Here is a 22679-nt window from a genome sequence, read left to right as displayed (position 1 = left end):
ATGGGCATGAACCACACACACTACACACAGACATGCTAGACATGCCACACATACCGCACCACACACACACACACACACTCTGTTTAAAGATTTCAGTTTTATTCCGCAATCCACATCCTTTTCTTATGTCAAAAGTAAGGAAAGAAAAGTGAGGCTCATAATCACACTGGAGTTCTTTAAAGTCTTCTGGAGCCAGAAGATGGATCTCCACAATACAAAATCAGAAAACATAAAGGGTTCTTAGTGTAGTTTGTGTAGATGCATGTGTATGCCCGCATGCAGATATCTACTTGATGCACACACAAGCACATTCAAAATGCTACAAGGAATGCTTAGCTGAGGCAGGCAACAGAAGAGAGAGAGAGAGAGAGAGAGAGAGAGAGAGAGAGAGAGAGAGAACAGAAAATGCTTATTGAGTGAAGTTATGGAAAATGAAAATATACTAATGTCATGATCATTAAGCTTGGTGATATACTAGTCTTACTGAAGAGAATAAGCCAGAAAACAAAGCTACCCTGCCCTGCGTTGTCGGCTGTATCAGGAAAAATAGAGGATGACTGCTTAGGTCTCTCATACACTGAAGGATGTAGTTACAAGTACAAAGAAGCCATCATCCCAAAGTCACAAACAAATCAGTCTGTTCTGTCCTTGTCCTAGCAATGCTCTTAGACAGCTTCAAAAGCAGTAAAAACCACACTCGTCAACAGAGAATGGGACACATGGAAAGATCCAGAACACCCAGCAGGCAGATGGCTCAGGGAGCATCATCTCCATGACAATTTACAGCCAGATTACAGGTTTTATTTCTCTATGTTTATCCTTACATCCATTTGAAGGAATAGGTTATAGTCACATCAGCTAATATCTCTTCCAGTGCCTTGTTTGTCATAGGATCCGAGTCACCAACTCCTAAGGCTTCTCTTTGGTCTCTGAGAAGGAGCTGTGCTTTCTTTGGAGCAAGTTACCTAGCTCCTTACATTCATAAGGGTGGTGTCACGGAGTCCTAACAGCTCTTCAGGTTGGGTAAATGACCCATTAGTATAGATACTTAGAATTAATTTGGACTTATTGCAATAGCTTTGAGCCACAGATTTGTATAGAGCCATTTGTCTGTGTATACAAATGGGGGTGCATTTGGAATATAAGATTGGGTAGCTCATATCTTGGATAGCAAGACACTGTACAGAAAGACATCAGAAATATAAGCAGGGGACAACCACCAACGAAAGCGTGAAAAGCACACAGCACCCACAGAGGCAGGAAGCAGGCATGGTGGACGTCAGTGTGCAGAGAATAACGGCTGAGGTCTCACCCACACTGGAGGATCGAGAGAATGTGCCTCTTCCCAGGACACGATTAGAAAGGTTAATCCCACCAGTATTTTAGTTGTCCTATTTTTAAGCAGTTCAATTAGGATGACGAAGGCAACTTCCTGCGCGCAGATTACTTGCCACATCACCTGAATGTGCCTAATTCTAGACCATTACCTCTCCTTTGATGGCTTCCAACTATAGAAAACAACGTTTCCCCTCCCTTCCCACTTAAACTTCCACTCCTGAGTGTGGCTTAATTATAACTGACCTTAATTTCTTCTGCAACTCAATACATCTCTGATCTCACTCCATTAGCTCGGCTTCACGGTCCGCATCTTCACATCTGTATCATGGTAAGTGATTTTTTTTTTTCTGAAACTGTTCTCCCTCATGAATGTCTTTCTGCTGCCTTCTTAAGCACAGCCATCATCAGGCCAATGTGCTAACTTTGTTTTATGTAGAGCTGAGAGTTCCCCAGCACACACCAGCCTGGCAAAGCTTATCATCCCTTCTTGTATTCCAGCTAACTCACTGTCCTGAACAATGCAAACCTCAGGTAGAGGACGGAGTGTCCAGCTCACAGAAAGTGGTCATCATATCATAACACTGCTGTATGCCAAAGAGCCCCGGAGAACCCCTGGAGTGCTACATTATTAGTAAGACTGGGGGCATCATCTCCTGTTGGGGCTATTTGTGCAACACAGCACCTGTCCTGAGCATAAACGAGAGCCATTTCCTAGCAATATCCCTCCTGGGGACCATGAACAACTAGGCTTTGCTAAGGTCCTGAAATGGGAGAAAGAAAACAAACTTAACCTCTGGGCCATGTTTAGAAAAGGAGGGCAGCGCTTGGCTCAGTACTCATTATAGGCCATTAGGAGACAGTACCCTGCACCTTAAACTATGGACGGGATGTTCGTGAGAGGAATCTGTGCTGAGAAGGGCCGGATAATTAGGGTGTCTGGATGCAGTGCCAATGGCTGTCATTTTCAAATCAGGATTCCAGTGCTTCTCTACATTTGGGTGTTTTATAATAAAATAATGCTGCAGCATTTTCCAGACTTTAGACCCAATGTTCCAGGGAGTACAAACATAACGCCCCTCACCCCAGTGTTATTTAGAACAGTTAATGCTCTTATTAAGTTAGATATGCTGCAAATGCTATGCATTTATTTTCTCTTTTGGCAACTGTTCACTCCTCTGTTACCTTCACAGTTCTATATACTCTAACAGCCAAGCTCAGATTTTCTCTAGTAAACTATCCCTGTGCCGATCCTTGAAGAACCCACCATTCTCATTCCTGTCTATCTTACATGCTTCTTGCATTGAGAGAAAGCAGCATTCCCTGATTAAGGCACAAGGCCTTTGCATGTTTGCAATTTTATGTCTTAAGGGAGCCCAGGGCCCAGTGTCTGGTACTATATTAAATAGATGTGCCAACCAAAAACTGGATACAGCAATAAAATGAATATATAGCTTAATGGGTGGATGGAAGGATAGATGGGCAGACAGAAGGAAGGATGGGTGGGCAGCTGGATAAATGATGTGTGGACAGTTGGATAAATATCCCTTAAAGTATGAAAGTATTTTTCCCAATAAGAGGAAAACATGATCAATAGGAATTTGTGAGTCAAGAGTCACTGGGCAGAGTGGCCCAGCTTCGCAGGGAATGTGGAAAGGGATGTAAGTATCAGGACAATAAAAAATGTGACTTTTGACAAATCATCTGATGAATCAAATGGGAGATGGAAAATGTCAGACACCCTGCCCCCCACCCCCCAGTTCTCTTGCTTTTACAGCAAATGGCATGGTGGAGGCCAATGTCCTAAGATTTCTAGTAGACTCATGTGCTTTCCGTAAAGTTCAGCTTTCTTATCAATGTGAGCACCTGTGAGTATGTGGGAAGACTCTTAGAAGCATGTTTCCTCTTCATTTCCTTCCTTGTTTTTTTAAGACAGCATTTCACTATGTAGCCCATGCTGGATAGCCACTTACTATGTAGACCAGGCTATCCAGGAATTCACAGAGAATTATCTGTCTCTGTCTTACCAGTGCTGGGATTAAAGGCATGGACCACCATGCCCCGTCATAGCATACTTTCTAAGCATCACACACAAACATAATAAAAAAATACAAATACTGAAATCTCTGATAATATCAGGAAGACGAAAATGATTACACACTCATACATATTGTCACAACCCAAGTCAAACTTTTATACTGTGTTTCCATTCTACTGCATTTCAGTATCTATCAAATCAACACTTCCAAGTATCTTCTCCATGGTATAGAGACTATCTATAAATTCTTCCAACCTAGTCTGTATAGATAATCCCATTCCTAGAGCTTTTCTCTTCAGCTTTTCATTCACTCACTCAAGCAGCCCATAACAGTGCTATTTTTTTCATGCCTATTACTTGGATCTTCCACAACAAATGAGATATCCCAAGGCCTGAAGCAACAAGCCAGCATCACGGGTTGAGGGGAAGCTGAAGATGAGACATTACAGATATTTGAAACTATATGTCATTCACAGCTCCCTCAAGTTTTTTTAAATGAATATTTAAGACAATTTTTTTTTCAGAAAAAGTCCCATAGATTGAGGCACATCTTCTGTGGTCAGATTCTCAGGGACTTCTAAGTACCTCTTCTATTATAAGATTCTACTCCCTTTTGCCTTACTAGGTGAGGAGAGAATGGATCTTCCATCATAGAAATATGCATATTACTTGGGACTTCACAGCCAGGCTCCGAGGCAGAGCCGAGCACTCGGTAAATACTCAGTAATTATTATGCACTATCATTACTGAAACTGTTATCATGAAGTCTCCACAGAAATGAGATTCTTCTAAAGGGAAGTTAAAATAACTCTCCCCTCCTTCCACATATTCGGAAGAGTATAGTCCAGGTTCTCCAAGGCAAGCTTCTTTTCTAGCCCTTGGTCATGGGAGAGGTACGTATTGTGAGACCCAGATCACTGGGGTAAACACATCAACTCAAACTTTTCTTCACACCAAGCTCCAGGACATTGGTGTGATTAGATTCTCTATACCAACAGCGGCTCTAAGTTTGAATAGAACATCAGCCACCTGACTCCAGTTCCATCCGCGGCAGGGTCTTCATGAAATCCTGGTTTATGAGCCCATCACTTAGCCAAGAGGATATGCTTCCTAATGGAACAAGATACTCTGTTTTACTCCCTAATCGTCTATGTGACTTGTAAAATAAAAGGCAGAAGCCCATGCTGGGGAAAACATGAAGCATTGTCCTATTAGGACTCAACATGTCACGAGAAGCTGTTTCCATTATCAACTAGGCTTTATTGTATTTCAAAGCTGCAATGCCCTCAATAAAACCCCCTGTCTGCCTCTGGTTCTCAAGGACATGGGAGGGTCACTAGCCCAGGATGGCTTGACATCTTTCCCTGCCTTTCTCGGCCTGGCCTCTGATTAAGCCCGGCTGCTGAACGGTACGAGGTCATCCAGAGCTGGAGAAAAAAAACCAGGGGAAACATATTTAGTGCTGTATTTATTATTGTGGGTATGTGTACATTCATCTTTATACTCACACTACAAATAATTTTAAATTAAAGCATTTTAAAAATACTTAATGGAGGTTAAGCAGGATTTTTCACCTCTGCTCAAGTTATTGAATGGCGTATTAAAACCAATGTGTCTCTAACGTGCTCTCCAGTGCACATTGCTGTGTTAACAAATTGCCTATAAATTTCAGCTGAATTAAGTCCATTCCTTGTAAGTCTGTACTAAGGTTAGGTTAATAATACATGAGATTTCAGTATACAAACCTTCCTCAATGATGCTTTTTAAGAAAGTGGGGCAAGAATCTATGTGGAGCCCTCTAGCATGGGCCAATTTATATTTATAGTCACAGAAGAGAAGCAGGCAGGGTTTTTAGGCTAGGATTTTTCTCTCTGGGTCCTATTGCATGTGCCTATGTATGCAGGTACCCTGTGTTATGCGATCTTGGACTGGCATCCTCAAAGAAGTAGGGTAAAGTAGAGAGTGCTCCTGTGAAGCATGTCCACTTCCTAGAAAGATTCTAGGAAGTTCTCCTGGCATGTGCCATCTTAAGAGATGAAAGCCAGAAAACAAAGTTCAAAGTGGAAATTCTTAAGTCAGAAGATGGCAAAACCAACAATCATCCTGATTACACCGTGCCCCATTCTTACGGCGTGCATGTGTGAACACTTTATCTTGTTTTGTTTTCAAAGCACACATAACTTGGGCTATCATTCTTCCTTGCAGAGTAAGAAAGTAATCATCTGGAGGCACAAGGACATCTCCACAGGCCTTGGCTGTTCCCACACCTAAAAATAGGCAAAGGCAACGGAGGTATTTTTATACATAATTACTCATTCAATAAATATTTATGGATAGCCGTTTATGAAGGTTCTATACCATATGCCTGAGAGATAGTATCGCATGATTGTGCAGAGTCACAGTACCAGCAGTTGGCTGGGGAGACACTAACATAGTCAGGGAGCCTTGGGAAATTGCAGACCATGGTGCTGGGAAAGCCTGCCTACTTTGTGCTTCACTCTGCTGGAAAGCCAGTAGAGGGTGGGTTGACCAGACTTGGCTGGCTTTGGGGGAGTACCTGTTTCTGTAATGGCATGGCCAGGAGTCCTTGAAGAAAGATAAAGCAGAGAGTGAGAGAGTTTGGAATTTGCTTGTCTAGTCCAGGAACAAGTAGCTTAGACTGGGGAGGAATGACTGGGAGTGTTAAGAAGTGATCAAAACGGAGTCACACTGCGAGGCAAAGCCCCCAGGACTGAGTGTGATGGATGAGTCGGGAGCTCTACGAGGAAGAGGAGTCAAGCCTGGTTAGAATGATTTGACATGACAAGATTACAGCCCAGAAAATGCAGGGCAGCACTGTCAGTTAAACATGGTAGATAGAGCAATCTTTTCCTTCTAAAAATTCCCCCAAATGAAATTATTTTTCTCTAAAAGGGGATAGCAGTCAATAACAGACATCTAAGGGGAAAAATAAGGATTTTTCAGTAGAAAGTCCCACAATAAGCATATTGATCAAGCTCACATAAACCCAGAAAGGAAAGTGTGAGCTTCAAAGCATCAAAAATCTCTCCAGTCCGATACGGGGTTGATTTATCCCTCCCCCAAGGAAGAGGTTGTTGGGCTCACAGTTTAGGAGAAGACAGGAAGCTCTAACTGCAGAAGGAAAACACAGAGGAAAAGGGATTGGTAGAACAAGTATGGGGTGTGGCATCCAACAGGGAGATCTTGGAAAGGCTGCCTGTGACAGATCATTTTATTTCTCAACCTGGCCAGACTTGGCATGCAGTTGGTTATCTGGTCAAAACCAGTCTACATCTTGCAAGGAATCTATGAGGTAGATTTCTGCAGAACCAAAGAGTGCTCGGACCTAAACAAAATGCTTTACCGATCAGCAGAATTGTTAAACAAAAAGTACACCAGCTGGGGAATTTCTGAAAACAAGATACATAGGTATGGAAGAAACAATAGAAACATCCAGAAAGCTAGAGAAGAGAAAATACAAGACCTCTAAAACAATGGTATGCTATTTTGTGAAAATTGTTTGAAGCACAAGTAAAGTTGCACACACCTCTTTGTAGTTGGATAGTCTCAAACAATAGACAACTCCAGAAATACAAAATGCAATGAATTTGTTCCTCATATTCTTTTTAGATGCTACTGGAGCATATGTTGAGCCATTTATACAAAAAACAAAAAACAACAAAAAAACAAAAAAACAAAAAACAACAACAACAACAACAACAAAACCAACCAACAAAACAAGCAAAGATAAGAGACTTATGAAAATTCAGAACCCAACATGAGGTGTCTGCAAAGGTGAGGTGTGGAATCCAGCCGTGGGGTGGGGCTGAAGATTCTGCCCAAGGCAGAAGAGGAAGGTCAGGTGCCTAACCTTCTACAAACTGCAACAGTCAAGGGAAAACACTGAGTACTGTCAGTCCTCGGAGTAGAAAAAGTGGTCCATGTCCTGAGTCACGGAGTTTGGTTCTTAAAAATAGCCAGACAACTTCTATAAGGTGATGCAAAGGCGAATCCTCTTTCTTTTCTTCAGGAAAAGAAGTATAATGCATTTATGGCTAGTTCAAACGTCGATCTCAAGAGTCACAGCAGTCACCCCTGAGCACTGACAGAACTATGGCAAAGAAATGTTAGGAGCCATATGGGGAGCGAAGTACTCATGGACTGATGACCAGAGAGAGTCTCTAAATTCAAAACAGTCAACAGGATGACGAGACGGCTCCGATGAGAAAGACTCTTACTGTCACACCTGATGACCCGAATCCATCTCCAGATCCCTCATGGGAGAAGGAGAGGACTAACTCCCCAAGGTTGTCCTCTGACCTGCAAACACACACTCACTCACACATGCACACACCCAAATAGAATTAAAACGTAGAAGATCGAGGTAGAACAATAAATGGACAATATTAAAAATATTAAATTTTAATAAGCATAAAAGGACTGAAAGCCATGGGGCAGTTGCCCATGGTAGAGCTAAAGCAGAGGGCTTTGAGGAGGACTGACTATTTTAAATCACACATCTTTGGTTTATAAATTGTACCAATGAGAATCTTGGAAAAAAATTAAAAAGAAGGTGCAGGAAAATCACTCTCCATCTTTATTTTTACCTGATCCTTCCCTGGTACCCCTACCCCAAACCCCAAGCCACCTCTGCCTTGATTCTGCCCTGGGACCCCTAACCTCAAAACCCACCCCAGCCTTCTATTTGGAATTGAAATGATACTGATTGCTTATCCTTTAGGAGACTAACTCCTTTTTGCTCTTTACCAAAGTAGAGATGTCTCAAAACTCCTTCCAAAAGGATGGGAACAATTGCTGTCCTCTTTAAAGGAGGGCAGAGTGGGTATTACAGCCAATGATGAAAAAACAGCGCTCACCCTTAAACATTTCTATATTTGGTTTACTCTGTGCCTATTTAATTTCTTAGCGCATCAGTGTCTTTGGGACAAGGGCTAACTAATTCAGCTATCGTGTGTACAAAGACAGTCTAATATCTTATGCATCAAGGATGCTTGGTCAGGAGTTTCCTTAGTTGGAGAGTCTGAGAAATACTCAAGAGTTGTATCAATAGCCAGAGTAGCTGATTGGGCTGTGTACTCTAAATCGAGCACTTGTAATCTTAAATAAGGAAAAAGTGGAAACAATAAAGAAAAAAACTAAGAAATAGTGACAAACCTAGTCTGCTATTCCTCTGCACAAGGCAGTTTCTGCTTCTACCAAGATCACTCCTATTCAATTTGCCATCCAGAGACTTTTAAACATTCAGAGCAGTTGGTGCCACTGAGGAAGAATGTGAGATACAGGGCTAGAGAATGGAGCAGCCCTGAAGCTCTGTAGACCATCACTGTAAAGTGGATGTTACATATGCATTTGTAGTTTAGCTTACGACCACTCTCCATGTCAACTGTCACTCAATGAAAGCTCCATTCAGTAGTGCAAATACAAAATTATTTGATTAGTCTAAGACACCTACAGTATCCACGATCAAAAGTCTTCTCAGTAGTGGGAAGAATTATCAGTATTAGCAACTGGACTGCTTGGTAGAGTATTACAATTCCATTCCAGAGTTTATAATCCTGGGTCAGAATCTACAGATGCTTGAGGAGGAGACCCTGTATTAGGAAGTGTGTGAGTGAGATACATATGAGATTATAATCAGAACACTATGAAGTATATGGAAAAAAAACCTCCAAAAACTAACAAGAGATTTTGTTCATCCCCTTAGCGCCCCACTGACCTTTAGCATTTTTGGTAATTATTTCAAATTTTCACTAATAATTAGAGCCATGTAAAAAGTGGCAAACTCATTGCTGCTGGAGAGATTTCCTCAAGAGTTAGCAAATGGACTACTCCCAAATTTGTTATTTGCTAGTTATTTGCATCAATGCAATATCTTTTCCATTTTTATAACAGGGACTCATGTGTTTAATACAAACTTAGATATGTACACAGGTTCCCTTTGGAAGTCTTTCATAGTTAGCTCTCCAAGGACATGAAAAGCAGTCTTGACCAAAGGATTGGGGGTAGAATGAAACAGCAGTGGGCACCATTCATGTACTTAGAAACAGCACTGCCTACCACTGAGTAGAAACAGATGCTGGAAGAAGCTCAGCCATCGATTGCTGAAGGCAGATGGTGGCCACTAACAAGCCAGTGGCTACAAGAACTGTACTCCTAATCACATACTCTATCTACTGCCCTTCCCACTAAATTAAGATATGAGGTTGGCATTCTGTTATAAATTTAATTAATTGATTAATTATATGTGTGTAAATATTTTGTATGACTTTGCACCACAAACGTGTTTGTGTTCATAGAGGCCAGATGAGGGGATTCAATGCCTTCAAACAGGAATTATGGGTGGGTGAGCCACCTTGGGGGTACTGGAAATTGAACCTGGGTCTTCTGTAAGAACTCCCAAGGCTCTGCACTACTAAGAAATCTTTCCAGCCAAGAGGTTGACATTTTTTTTAAGGTGATAATGTATTTTTTTCTTTTTCTATATTTATTTATTTATTAGATATTTTCTTTATTACATTTTAAATTCTATCCTGAAAGTTCCCTATACCCTCCCCCCGCCCTGTTCCCCTACCCACCCACTCCCACTTCTTGGTCCTGTTATTCCCCTGTACTGGGGCATATAAAGTTTGCAAGACCAAGGGGCTTCTCTTCCCAATGATGGCCAACTAGGCCATCTTCTGCTACATATGCAGCTGGAGACATGAGCTCTGGGGGTACAGGTTAGTTCATATTGTTGTTCCACCTATAGGGTTGCAAATCCCTTCAGCTCCTTGAGTACTTTCTCTAGCTCCTCCGTTGGGGGCCCTGTGTTCCATCCTATAGATGACTGTGAGCATCCACTTCTGTATTTACCAGGCACTGGCATAGCCTCACTCGAGACAGCTATATCGGGGTCCTTTCAGCAAAATCTTGCTGGCATATGCAATAGTGTCTGGGTTTGGTGGCTGATTATGGGATGGGTTCCTGGGTGGGGTAGTCCCTGGATGGTCCATCCTTTTGTGTTAGCTCAAAAACTTTGTCTTTGTAACTCCTTCCATGGGTGTTTTGTTCCCTATTCTAAGGAGGAATGGAGTATCCACAGTTTGGTCTTCATTCTTCTTGATTTTCTTGTGTTTTGCAAATTGTATCTTGGGTATTCTAAGTTTCTGGGCTCATATACACTTATCAGTGAGTGCATATCAAGTGACTTCTTTTGTGATTGGGTTACCTCACTAAGGATGATATCCTCCAGATACATCCATTTGTCTAAGAATTTCATAAATTCATTGTTTTTAATAGCTGAGTAGTACTCCATTGTGCAAATGTACCACATTTTCTGTATCCATTCCTCTGTTGAGGGACATCTGGGTTCTTTCCAGCTTCTGGCTATTATAAATAGGGCTGCTATGAATATAGTGGAGCATGCATCCTTATTACCAGATGGAATATCTTCTGGGTGTATGCCCAGGAGTGGTATTGCTGAATCTAGAGGTAGTACTATGTCCAGTTTTCTGAGGAGCTGCCAGATTGATTTCCAGAGTGGTTGTACCAGTTGGCAATCCCACCAGCAATGGAGGAGTGTTCCTCTTTCTCTACATCCTTGCCACCATCTGCTGTCACCTGAATTTTTGATCCTAGCCATTCTGACTGGTGTGAAGTGGAATTTCAGGGTTGTTTGATTTGCATTTCCCTGATGATTAAGAATGTTGAACATTTTTTTCAAGTGCTTCCCAGTCCTTCCGTTATTCCTCCCTTGAGAATTCTTTGTTTAGCTCTGTACCACATTTCTCTTTGTATATATTGGATATTAGTCCCCTATCAGATTTAAGATTGGTAAAAATTCTTTCCCAATCTGTTGGTGGCCTTTTTGTCTTATTGACAGTGTCTTTTGCCTTACAGAAGCTTTGCAATTTTATGAGGTCCCATTTGTCAATTTTTTAAAAAATATTTTATTAGGTATTTTCCTCATTTACATTTCCAATGCTATCGCAAAAGTCCCCCATACCCTCCCCCCACCCCCCTACCCACCCACTCCCACTTTTTGGCCCTGGCGTTCCCCTATACTGGGGCATATAAAGTTTGCAAGACCAATGGGCCTCTCTTTCCAGTGATAGCTGAATAGGCCATCTTTTTTTTATTTAGGTAGTTTCCTCAATTACATTTCCAATGCTATCCAAAAAGTCCCCAATACACTCCCCCCCCAGTCCCCCACCCACCCACCCACACCCCTTGGCCCTGGCATTCCCCTGTACTGGGGCATATAAAGTTGGCAAGTCCAATGGGTCTCTCTTTCCAGTGATGGCCTACTAGGCCATCTTTTGATACAAATGCAGCTAGAGACAAGAGCTCTGGGGTACTGGTTAGTTCATAATAATGATCCACCTATGGGGTTGCAGTTCCCTTTAGCTCCTTGGGTACTTTCTCTAGCTCCTCCATTGGGGGCTCTGTGATCCATCCAATAGCTGACTGTGAGCATCCACTTCTGTGTTTGCTAGGCCCTGGCATTGTCTCACAAGAGACAGCTATATCTGGGTCCTTTCAGCAAAATCTTGCTAGTGTATGCAATGGTGTCAGCATTTCGAAGCTGATTATGGGATGGATCCCTGGATATGGCAGTCTTTAGATGGTCCATCCTTTCTTCACAGCTCCAAACTTTATCTCTGTAACTCTTTCCATGGGTGTTTTGTTCCCAATTCTAAGAAGGGGCACAGTGTCCACACTTTGGTCTTCATTCTTCTTGAGTTTCATGCATTTAACAAATTGTATCTTATATCTTGGGTATCCTAAGTTTTTGGGCTAATATCCACTTATCAGTGAGTACATATTGTGTGAGTTCCTTTGTGAATATGTTACCTCACTCAGAATGATGCCCTCCAGATCCATCCATTTGCCTAGGAAATTCATAAATTCATTCCTTTTAATAGCTGAGTAGTACTCCATTGTGTAAATGTACCACATTTTCTTGTCTCCATTCCTCTGTTGAGGGGCATCTGGGTTCTTTCCAGCTTCTGGCTATTATAAATAAGGCTGCTATGAACATAGTGGAGCATGTGTTCTTCTTACCAGTTGGAACATCTTCTGGATATATGCCCAGGAGAGGTATTGCTGGATCCTCTGGTAGTATTATGTCCAATTTTCTGAGGAACCGCCAAACTGATTTCCAGAGTGGTTGTACCAGCTTGCAATCCCACCAACAATGAAGGAGTGTTCTTCTTTCTCCACATCCTGGCCAGCATCTGCTGTCACCTGAATTTTTGATCTTAGCCATTCTGACTGGTGTGAGGTGGAATCTCAGGGTTGTTTTGATTTGCATTTCCCTGATGATTAAGGATGTTGAACATTTTTTCAGGTGCTTCTCTGCCATTCGGTATTCCTCAGGTGAGAATTCTTTGTTCAGTTCTGAGCCCCATTTTTTAACGGGGTTATTTGATTTTTCTGGAGTCCACCTTCTTGAGTTCCTTATATATATTGGATATTAGTCCCCTATCTGATTTAGGATAGGTAAAGATCCTTTCCCAATCTGTTGGTGGTCTTTTTGTCTTATTGACGGTGTCTTTTGCCTTGCAGAAGCTTTGCAACTTTATGAGGTCCCATTTATCGATTCTCGATCTTACAGCGCAAGCCTTTGCTGTTCTATTCAGGAATTTTTCCCCTGTACCCATATCTTCGAGGCTTTTCCCTACTTTCTCCTCTATAAGTTTCAGTGTCTCTGGTTTTATGTGGAGTTCCTTAATCCACTTAGATTTGACCTTGGTACAAGGAGATAGGAATGGATCAATTCGCATTCTTCTACATGATAACCGCCAGTTGTGCCAGCACCATTTGTTGAAAATGCTGTCTTTTTTCCACTGGATGGTTTTTGCTCCCTTGTCAAAGATCAAGTGACCATAGGTATGTGGGTTGATCTCAGGGTCTTCAATTCTGTTCCATTGGTCTACTTGTCTGTCGTTATACCAGTACCATGCAGTTTTTATCACAATTGCTCTGTAGTACAGCTTTAGGTCAGGCATGGTGATTCCTCCAGAGGTACTTTTATCCTTGAGAAGAGTTTTTGCTATCCTAGGTTTTTTGTTGTTCCAGATGAATTTGCAAATTGCCCTTTCCAATTCGTTGAAGAATTGAGTTGGAATTTTGATGGGGATTGCATTGAATCTGTAGATTGCTTTTGGCAAGATAGCCATTTTTACAATGTTGATCCTGCCAATCCATGAGCATGGGAGGTTTTTCCATCTTCTGAGATCTTCTTTAATTTCTTTCTTCAGGGACTTGAAGTTCTTGTCATACAGATCTTTCACTTCCTTAGTTAGAATCACGCCAAGGTATTTTATATTGTTTGTGACTATTGAGAAGGGTGTTGTTTCCCTAATTTCCTTCTCTGCTTGTTTATCCTTTGTGTACAGAAAGGCCATTGACTTGCTTGAGTTAATTTTATATCCAGCTACTTCACCGAAGCTATTTATCAGGCTTAGGAGTTCTCTGGTGGAATTTTTAGGGTCACCTATGTATACTATCATATCATCTGCAAAAAGCGATATTTTGACTTCTTTTCCGATTTGTATCCCCTTGATCTCCTTTTGTTGTCTAATTGCTCTGGCTAGGACTTCAAGTACAATGTTGAATAGGTAGAGAGAGAGTGGGCAGCCTTGTCTAGTCCCTGATTTTAGTGGGATTGCTTCCAGCTTCTCACCATTTACTTTGATGTTGGCTACTGGTTTGCTGTATATTGCTTTTATCATGGTTAGGTATGGGCCTTGAATTCCTGATCTTTCCAAGACTTTTATCATGAATGGGTGTTGGATTTTGTCAAATGCTTTTTCAGCATCTAACGAGATGATCATGTGGTTTTTGTCTTTGAGTTTGTTTATATAATGGATTACATTGATGGATTTTCATATATTGAACCATCCTTGCATCCCTGGGATGAATCCTACTTGGTCAGAATGGATGATTGTTTTGATGTGTTCTTGAATTCGGTTAGCGAGAACTTTATTGAGGATTTTTGCATCAATATTCATAAGGGAAATTGGCCTGAAGTTCTCTATTTTTGTTGGGTCTTTATGTGGTTTAGGTATCAGAGTAATTGTGGCTTCATAGAATGAGTTGGGTAGAGTACCTTCTGATTCTATTTTGTGGAATAGTTTGTGAAGAACTGGGATTAGTTCTTCTTTGAAGGTTTGATAGAATTCTACACTAAACCCATCTGGTCCTGGGCTTTTCTTGGTTGGGAGACTATTAATGACTGCTTCTATTTCTTTAGGGGATATGGGACTGTTTAGATCATTAACCTAATCTTGATTTAACTTTGGTACCTGGTATCTGTCTAGAAACTTGTCCATTTCATCCAGGATCTCCAGTTTTGTTGAGTATAGCCTTTTGTAGAAGGATCTGATGGTGTTTTGGATTTCTTCAGGGTCTGTTGTTATGTCTCCCTTTTCATTTCTGATTTTGTTAATTAGAGTACTTTCCCTATGCCCTCTAGTGAGTCTGACTAAGGGTTTATCTATCTTGTTGATTTTCTCAAAGAACCAGCTCCTCGATTGGTTGATTCTTTGAATTGTTCTTCTTGTTTCCACTTGGTTGATTTCACCCCTGAGTTTGATTATTTCTTGCCGTCTACTCCTCTTGGGTGAATTTGCTTCCTTTCGTTCTAGAGCTTTTAGGTGTGTTGTCAAGCTGCTAATGTGTGCTCTCTCTAGTTTCTTTTTGGAGGCACTCAGAGCTATGAGTTTTCCTCTTAGAAATGCTTTCAATGTGTCCCATAAGTTTGGGTATGTTGTGGCTTCATTTTCATTAAACTCCAGAAAGTCCTTAATTTCTTTCTTTATTCCTTCCTTGACCAAGATATCATTGAGAAGGGTGTTGTTTAGTTTCCACGTGTGTGTTGGCTTTCTATTATTTATTTTGTTATTGAAGATCAGTCTTAGTCCATGGTGATCTGATAGGGTGCATGGGACAATTTCAATATTTTTGTAGATATTGAGGCTTGTTTTGTGACCAATTACATGGTCAATTTTGGAGAAGGTACCATGAGGTGCTGAGAAGAAGGTATATCCTTTCGTTTTAGGATAAAATGTTCTGTAGATATCTATCAGATCCATTTGTTTCATAACCTCTGTTAGTTTCACTGTGTCCCTGTTTAGTTTCTGTTTCCATGATCTGTCCATTGGTGAAAGTGGTGTGTTGAAGTCTCCCACTATTATTGTGTGAGGTGCAATGTGTGCTTTGAGCTTTACTAAAGTTTTTTTAATGAATGAGGCTGCCCTTGTATTTGGCGCATAGATATTCAAAATTGATAGCTCCTCTTGGAGGATTTTACCTTTGATGAGAATGAAGTGCCCTTCCTTGTCTTTTTTGATGACTTTGGGTTGGAAGTCAATCTTATCAGATATTATAATGGCTACTCCATCTTGTTTCTTCCTACCATTTGCTTGGAAAATTGTTTTCCAGCCTTTCATTCTGAGGTAGTGTCTATCTTTTTCTCTGAGATGAGTTTCCTGTAAGCAGCAAAATGTTGGGTCCTGTTTCTGTAGCCAGCCTGTTAGTCTATGTCTTTTTATTGGGGAGTTGAGTCCATTGATATTAAGAGATATTAGGGAGAAGTAATTGTTGCTTCCTTTTATTTTTGTTGTTAGAGTTGGTGTTCTGTTTTTGTGGCTGTCTTCTTTTAGGTTTGTTGAGGGATTACCTTCTTGCTTTTTCTAGGACGTGGTTTCCGTCCTTGTATTGGTTTTTTTCTGTTATTATCCTTTGAAGTGCTGGATTCGTGGAAAGATAATGTGTGAATTTGGTTTTATTGTGGAATACTTTGGTTTCTCCATCTATGGGAATTGAGAGTTTGGCTGGGTATAGTTGCCTGGGCTGGAAATTGTGTTCTCTTAGTTTCTGTATAACATCTGTCCAGGCCCTTCTGGCTTTCATAGTCTCTGGTGAAAAATCCGGTGTAATTCTGATAGGCTTGCCTTTATATGTTACTTGACCTTTTTCCCTTACTGCTTTTAGTATTCTATCTTTATTTAGTGCATTTGTTGTTCTGATTATTATGTGTCGGAAGGAATTTCTTTTCTGGTCCAGTCTATTTGGAGTTCTGTAAGCTTCTTGTATGTTCATGGGCATCTCTTTCTTTAGGTTTGGGAAGTTTTCTTCTATAATTTTGTTGAATATATTTGCTGGTCCTTTGAGTTGAAAATCTTCATTCTCATCTACTCCTATTATCCGTAGGTTTGATCTTCTCATTTTGTCCTGGATTTCCTGGATATTTTGAGTTAGGATCTTTTTGGATTTTGTATTTTCTTTGATTGTCGTGCCGATGTTCTCTATGGAGTCTTTTGCACCTGAGATTCTCTCTTCCATCTCTTGTATTCTGTTGCTGATGCTCGTGTCTATGGTTCCAGATTTCTTTCCTAGTGTTTCTATCTCCAGTGTTGCCTCAATTTGGGTTTTCCTCATTGTTTCTACTTCCCTTTTTAGGTCTTGGATGGTTGTATTTAATTCCATCACCTGTTTTGTCTGGTTTTCCTACAATTCTTTAAGGGATTTTTGTGCTTCCTCTTTAATGTCTTCTACCTGTTTAGCAGTGTTCTCCTGCAATTCTTTAAGGGATTTTTGTGCTTCCTCTTTAATGTCTTCTACCTGTTTAGAAGTGTTCTCCTGCAATTCTTTAAGGGATTTTTGTACTTCCTCTTTAATGTCTTCTACCTGTTTAGCAGTGTTCTCCTGCAATTCTTTAAGGGATTTTTGTGCTTCCTCTTTAATGTCTTCTACCTGTTTACCAGTGTTCTTTTGTATTTCTTTAAGTGTGTTATTAAAGTCCTTCTCGATGTCCTGTACCATCATTGTGAGATATGCTTTTAGAACCGGGTCTAGCTTTTCCGGTGTGTTGGGGTGCCCTGGACTGGGCGAAGTTGGAGTGCTGGGTTCTGATGATGGTGCGTGGTCTTGGTTTCTGTTAGTAAGATTCTTACGTTTACCTTTCGCCATCTGGTAATCTCTGGGGTTAGTTGTTATCGTTGTCACTGTTTAAAGATTGGAGCAGACTCTGTGTTCCACTCACCAGAAGTCTCAAAATCCTGTGGCGGGTGTCGTGGGTAGCTGGCGGGTATCAGCAGACCCTGTGCTCTAGCTACCCAGGTGCTGTTCAGACCGGAAGAGGCTCCAGTTGGAACATCTTCTGGATATATGCCCAGGAGAGGTATTGTGGGATCCTCCGGTAGTACTATGTCCAATTTTCTGAGGAACTGCCAGACTGATTTCCAGAGTGGTTGTATAAGCTTGCAATCCCACCAACAATGGAGGAATGTTCCTCTTTCTCCACATCCTCGTCAGCATCTGCTGTCACCTGAATTTTTGATCTTAGCCATTCTGACTGGTGTGAGGTGGAATCTCAGGGTTGTTTTGATTTGTATTTCCCTGATGATTAAGGATGTTGAACATTTTTTCAGGTGCTTCTCTGCCATTCGGTATTCCTCAGGTGAGAATTCTTTGTTCAGCTCTGAACCCCATTTTTTAACGGGGTTATTTGATTTTATGGAGTCCACCTTCTTGAGTTCTTTATATATATATTGGATATTAGTCCCCTATCTGATTTAGGATAGGTAAAGATCCTTTCCCAATCTGTTGGTGGTCTTTTTGTCTTATTGACAGTATCTTTTGCCTTGCAGAAGCTTTGCAATTTTATGAGGTCCCATCGATTCTTAATCTTACAGCACAAGACATTGCTGTTCTATTCAGGAATTTTTCCCCTGTACCCATATCTTTGAGGCTTTTCCCTACTTTCTCCTCTATAAGTTTCAGTGTCTCTGGTTTTACGTGGAGTTCCTTAATCCACTTAGATTTGACCTTTGTACAAGGAGATAGGAATGGATCAATTCGCATTCTTCTACATGATAACCGCCAGTTGTGCCAGCACCATTTGTTGAAAATGCTGTCTTTTTTCAACTGGATGGTTTTAGCTCCCTTGTCTAAGATCAAGTGACCATAGGTGTGTGGGTTCATTTCTGGGTCTTCAATTCTATTCCATTGGTCTACTTGTCTGTTGCTATACCAGTACCATGCAGTTTTTATCACAATTGCTCTGTAGTACAGCTTTAGGTCAGGCATGGTGATTCCACCAGAGGTTCTTTTATCCTTGAGAAGAGTTTTTGCTATCTTAGGTTTTTTGTTATTCTGGATGAATTTGCAGATCGTTCTTTCTAATTCGTTGAAGAATTGAGCTGGAATTTTGATGGGGATTGCATTGAATCTGTAGACTGCTTATGGCAAGATAGCCATTTTTACTATATTGATCCTGCAAATCCATGACCATGGGAGATCTTTCCATCTTCTGACATTCTTAACAACACAATCACTCTCATTTTAATGCTGCCTACACCTAATCTGTTTTTGCATCAGGTTCTGATTTAAATTTAATTCAACTTTTTAAAAACTGATTCATAACAACATATAGATGGGATCAACTAAATGTATGTGTGTGTGTGTTTTCCGGACATGACAGGACTACTATATTCATGAGTTCACAGCAGTTGTGGTTGCCTATATAGGACCTGCACACGATCAAGTCAGTTGTCACCTAGCATGGCATTGGAAGCAGTTCAAGAACCCTTACCTTGACTGAGGATCTATGACAGCTGGTAACTGAGGATCTATGGACAGCTGGTAACTGAGGATCTATGACAGCTGGTAACTGAGGATCTATAGACAGCTGGTAACTGAGGATCTATGACAGCTGGTAACTGAGTATCTATGACAGCTGGTAACTGAGGATCTATGGACAGCTGGTAACTGAGGATCTATGACAGCTGGTAACTGAGGATCCATGGACAGCTGGTAACTGAGGGTCTATGACAGCTGGTAACTGAGGATCTATGACAGCTGGTATCTGAGGATCTATGACAGCTGGTAACTGAGGATCTATGACAGCTGGTAACTGAGGATCTATGACAGCTGGTAACTGAGGCTCCATGGACAGCTGGTAACTGAGGATCTATGGACAGCTGGTAACTGAGGATCTATGACAGCTGGTAACTGAGGATCCATGGACAGCTGGTAACTGAGGATCTATGACAGCTAGTAACTGAGGATCTATGACAGCTGGTAACTGAGGATCTATGACAGCTGGTAACTGAGGATCTATCACAGCTGGTAACTGAGGATCTATCACAGCTGGTAACGAGGATCTATGACAGCTGGTAACTGAGGATCTATGACAGCTGGTAACTGAGGATCTATTACAGCTGGTAACTGAGGATCCATGGACAGCTGGTAACTGAGAATCTATAGACAGCTGGTAGCTTCCCAAGAAAGGCATATCAGTTCTTTCTAAGGCTGTGGCTCCTGTAGGTCAGTCACATGAAACTGGATGACCCCACAACCAGAAGAGTATAGACAACACAAATTAGAGTCAACGGGTTATTAAATTTAAAAAAAGAGAAAGTCAGGATGTTACAGGAGTAGAGACTTGTGAGTGGAAACAAAATGGAGTCAGGGGAGAGAAAATAGGGAGAATATGAACAAAATATTGCATGGAATCCTCAAAGAATTAATTAAAATATTGATTACAAATTAAAAACAAAGATGCCTTTCTGCCTAGTCCTTTAGAAGTATTTAGGTCATTACATAATCACTACACTCCTCCACAGCATGCCAAACTCCTTGTTTTTATTAGATATTTTCTTCATTTACATTTCAAATGCTATCCTGAAAGTCCCCTATACCCTCCCCCGCCCTGCTCCCTTACGCACCCACTCCCACTTCTTGGCCCTTTTGTTCCCCTGTACTGGGGCATATAAAGTTTGCAAGACCTAGGGGCCTCTCTTCCCAGTGATGGCTGACTAGGCCATCTTCTGCTTCATATGCAGCTAGAGATAAGAGCTCTGGGGGTACTGGTTAGTTCATATTGTTGTTCCACCTGTAGGGTTGCAGACTCCTTCAGCTCCTTGAGTACTTTCTCTAGCTCCCCCACTGGGGACCCTGTGTTTCATCCGATAGAATCCAGTTACCAGTCTTCTCCATCTTCCTACACCTCCCAGTGTCTGTTACCTATCCCCCACCCTATGCTTATATGATCCCAACTTATCACCATCCTGCATAAGGGTGAACTCACAGAGTACCTGCCATTCTGAGCCTGGCTTATTTCTCTTAACACCTCACCTCCAGCTCTATAAAGGTTGTCTCAAGTGACAGTATCCCATTCTCTTTACCATCAGCTGATGGCTAGGTAAAAAAAAAAATGTGGTGTATATACACAAAGGGATGCTTCCCCCCTTACATAGATCCATACAACTTTCATAAAAGAAGTCATAAAAGAAGGTATTTGGAATGAAAGTGTAACATTAACATGCTTTCTTGAACTTGAGCTTCTTTCCAGACTCAAATAATAACCAGCATGTGAAATAAATGTTAGTACATTTTCAAATTTGCCTTATGATTACATATTTATAGAGGCTTGAATGAACTCACCTTTTAAAACACTGATGTTGAATATTTAGAAAATATTTCTGGTTCACTAAATGTATGAGACGATGGGGAGTGAGGCATTCTTTTAAATGAGAGCTTTTGTTGGAAGAAATCAGTCAATCCTACACATGCTGAATACACAGCTCTGTTACAATCTAATTCTAAAAAAGAAATAAATTCATACTTGGTAGCCATCAGTCTCGGTAATTGCTAAACTATCCTGTAATGGCTGGCCATGGAAATACCAAGAAGAATAAACCAAAGCATTAAGAGAGACATAAATTGGAAGCTGGGGAGATGCCACGCAAATATGAAGACCTGAATTCAGTCCAGAAAAACACAAGTTAAAAAGCCATGTGTGGGAGCGTGCACCTGTAATTCCAGTACTAGGGACGCGAGACAGGAATGTCTTTGGAGCTCGTCATCCAGCCCCTTACCCCGCATACACCAACAGTAAACCCAGAACCAGAGTGGCTAAGCTGCCTGAAAATGGTGTTTGAGTTGGAAGGCATCTGCCAAGGTGAGGTTCCTTTTGTTATATGTGGTGGCAAAGGCGCTTTGGGCGCACTCCACGGCAGAGACATCTTGAAGGCAAACAGTCAAAGGATGGAAACAATGGGTCACCCTGGTTAGGATCAAGATGGGAAGATGTGTAAGACCAGAGACGTTCTGTCCAGATGAGGCAGAAGTCCATGATGCACAGAAAAAGAAAAGCCTGTTCTTTCATCTGTTTGGCTATTGCTTATTTTTCTCTGTGCCTGCATTGACACAACACACGGAAACATTCAGAAGACCACAGTCAGGGTTATTAAGACTGCCCAGATGTCTGGATGCTGCATCAGATCTTTATCAAAAGGAAGAGGTTTTGTTTCAAGTTTTATCCAAAACTAGAAAAGCTCTTTAAAATAGGTGACACACACAGTGTATGCACAATTTAGACAGAATGAAACATTCAATTTACCAGAAGATAATTAGCCAAAATATACATCATTGGACCTGTGGGAATCCCTTTAACATTGAAAAACAAGGACACAGAATCTTGGTTATTTACCATGCAGGAGACTCTACCCAGAAAATCAGACACCTTTTTAAAGGTAAAGGTTTTTTAAAGAAAGAACACAAAATTAGTTCAGGAGAGAAAACCTCAACAGACAGCAAATTTGAAAGGTTGCTCAAGGGGAAAAGGCACAGAAGTAGCAGCTGTGTTCAGCTTGTTGACCTGGCTCTCCACAATGCTCTTACTTCCTGGGGACACTGACTCCTTACACCAAGGTAAAACCGATCCCTGGATATGCTGATCACTTGAGGGGTCCTGACATCTCTGGCCATGCAGAATTAGCTCAGGGGTGCACATCCTGTCAGAAGGAACCAAAAAAGAACAGCCTCCCACCGCTTGGAACTGTGAAAGGCAGGTGGCTTGTAAGTCCATCTGCATAACTGAGTATAGAATCATAGGCGTCATCAGGAATACATGGTGGCCAAACATGCACAGAGGGGGAAGAGGGAGCAGGGAAGCCTCTTTGGATGGGGGGCGGGGGGGAAGGAGAATGTGAATGTTGTAGCCTGGGGGCGATGGGGGAAATCTCCTTTTACTACTGCAACGTACTTTCCTAAAGTGGCATTTCCTAGGTTTACCTCTATGGATCAATGGATTTTGAAAACTGGTGGTTATGTAACTACTCACAATCAAATTTTAATGATGATAACTCACCTGGACCTCTCCTGGTGTCTCTTTCCAGTCAGTTCTCTTCCACAAGGTTCAGCTCCTGGCAACCACTGATCTTAGCTTTGTTCTTATCATTTTATATATATATTTTTTCTTTTTTTGTGTCTTTCAAGTTCATGGATTATAAAT

General features: G+C 41.3%; 1 protein-coding gene across 1 annotated transcript in view; it reads right to left on the bottom strand.

Annotated features, from left to right (window-relative positions):
• Nucleotides 1-22679, bottom strand: part of Ush2a (usherin) — a 680823-nt gene that overhangs the window by 529917 nt on the left and 128227 nt on the right. The gene's annotated exons all lie outside the window — the stretch shown is intronic.

Source organism: Mus caroli, unplaced genomic scaffold (genome assembly GCF_978045245.1).
Source record: "Mus caroli unplaced genomic scaffold, Mus_caroli_1 scaffold_1, whole genome shotgun sequence".
Classification (NCBI taxonomy): domain Eukaryota; kingdom Metazoa; phylum Chordata; class Mammalia; order Rodentia; family Muridae; genus Mus; species Mus caroli.
Note: the sequence above shows the minus strand (reverse complement) of the source record. Positions and strands in the feature narration are given on the sequence as shown.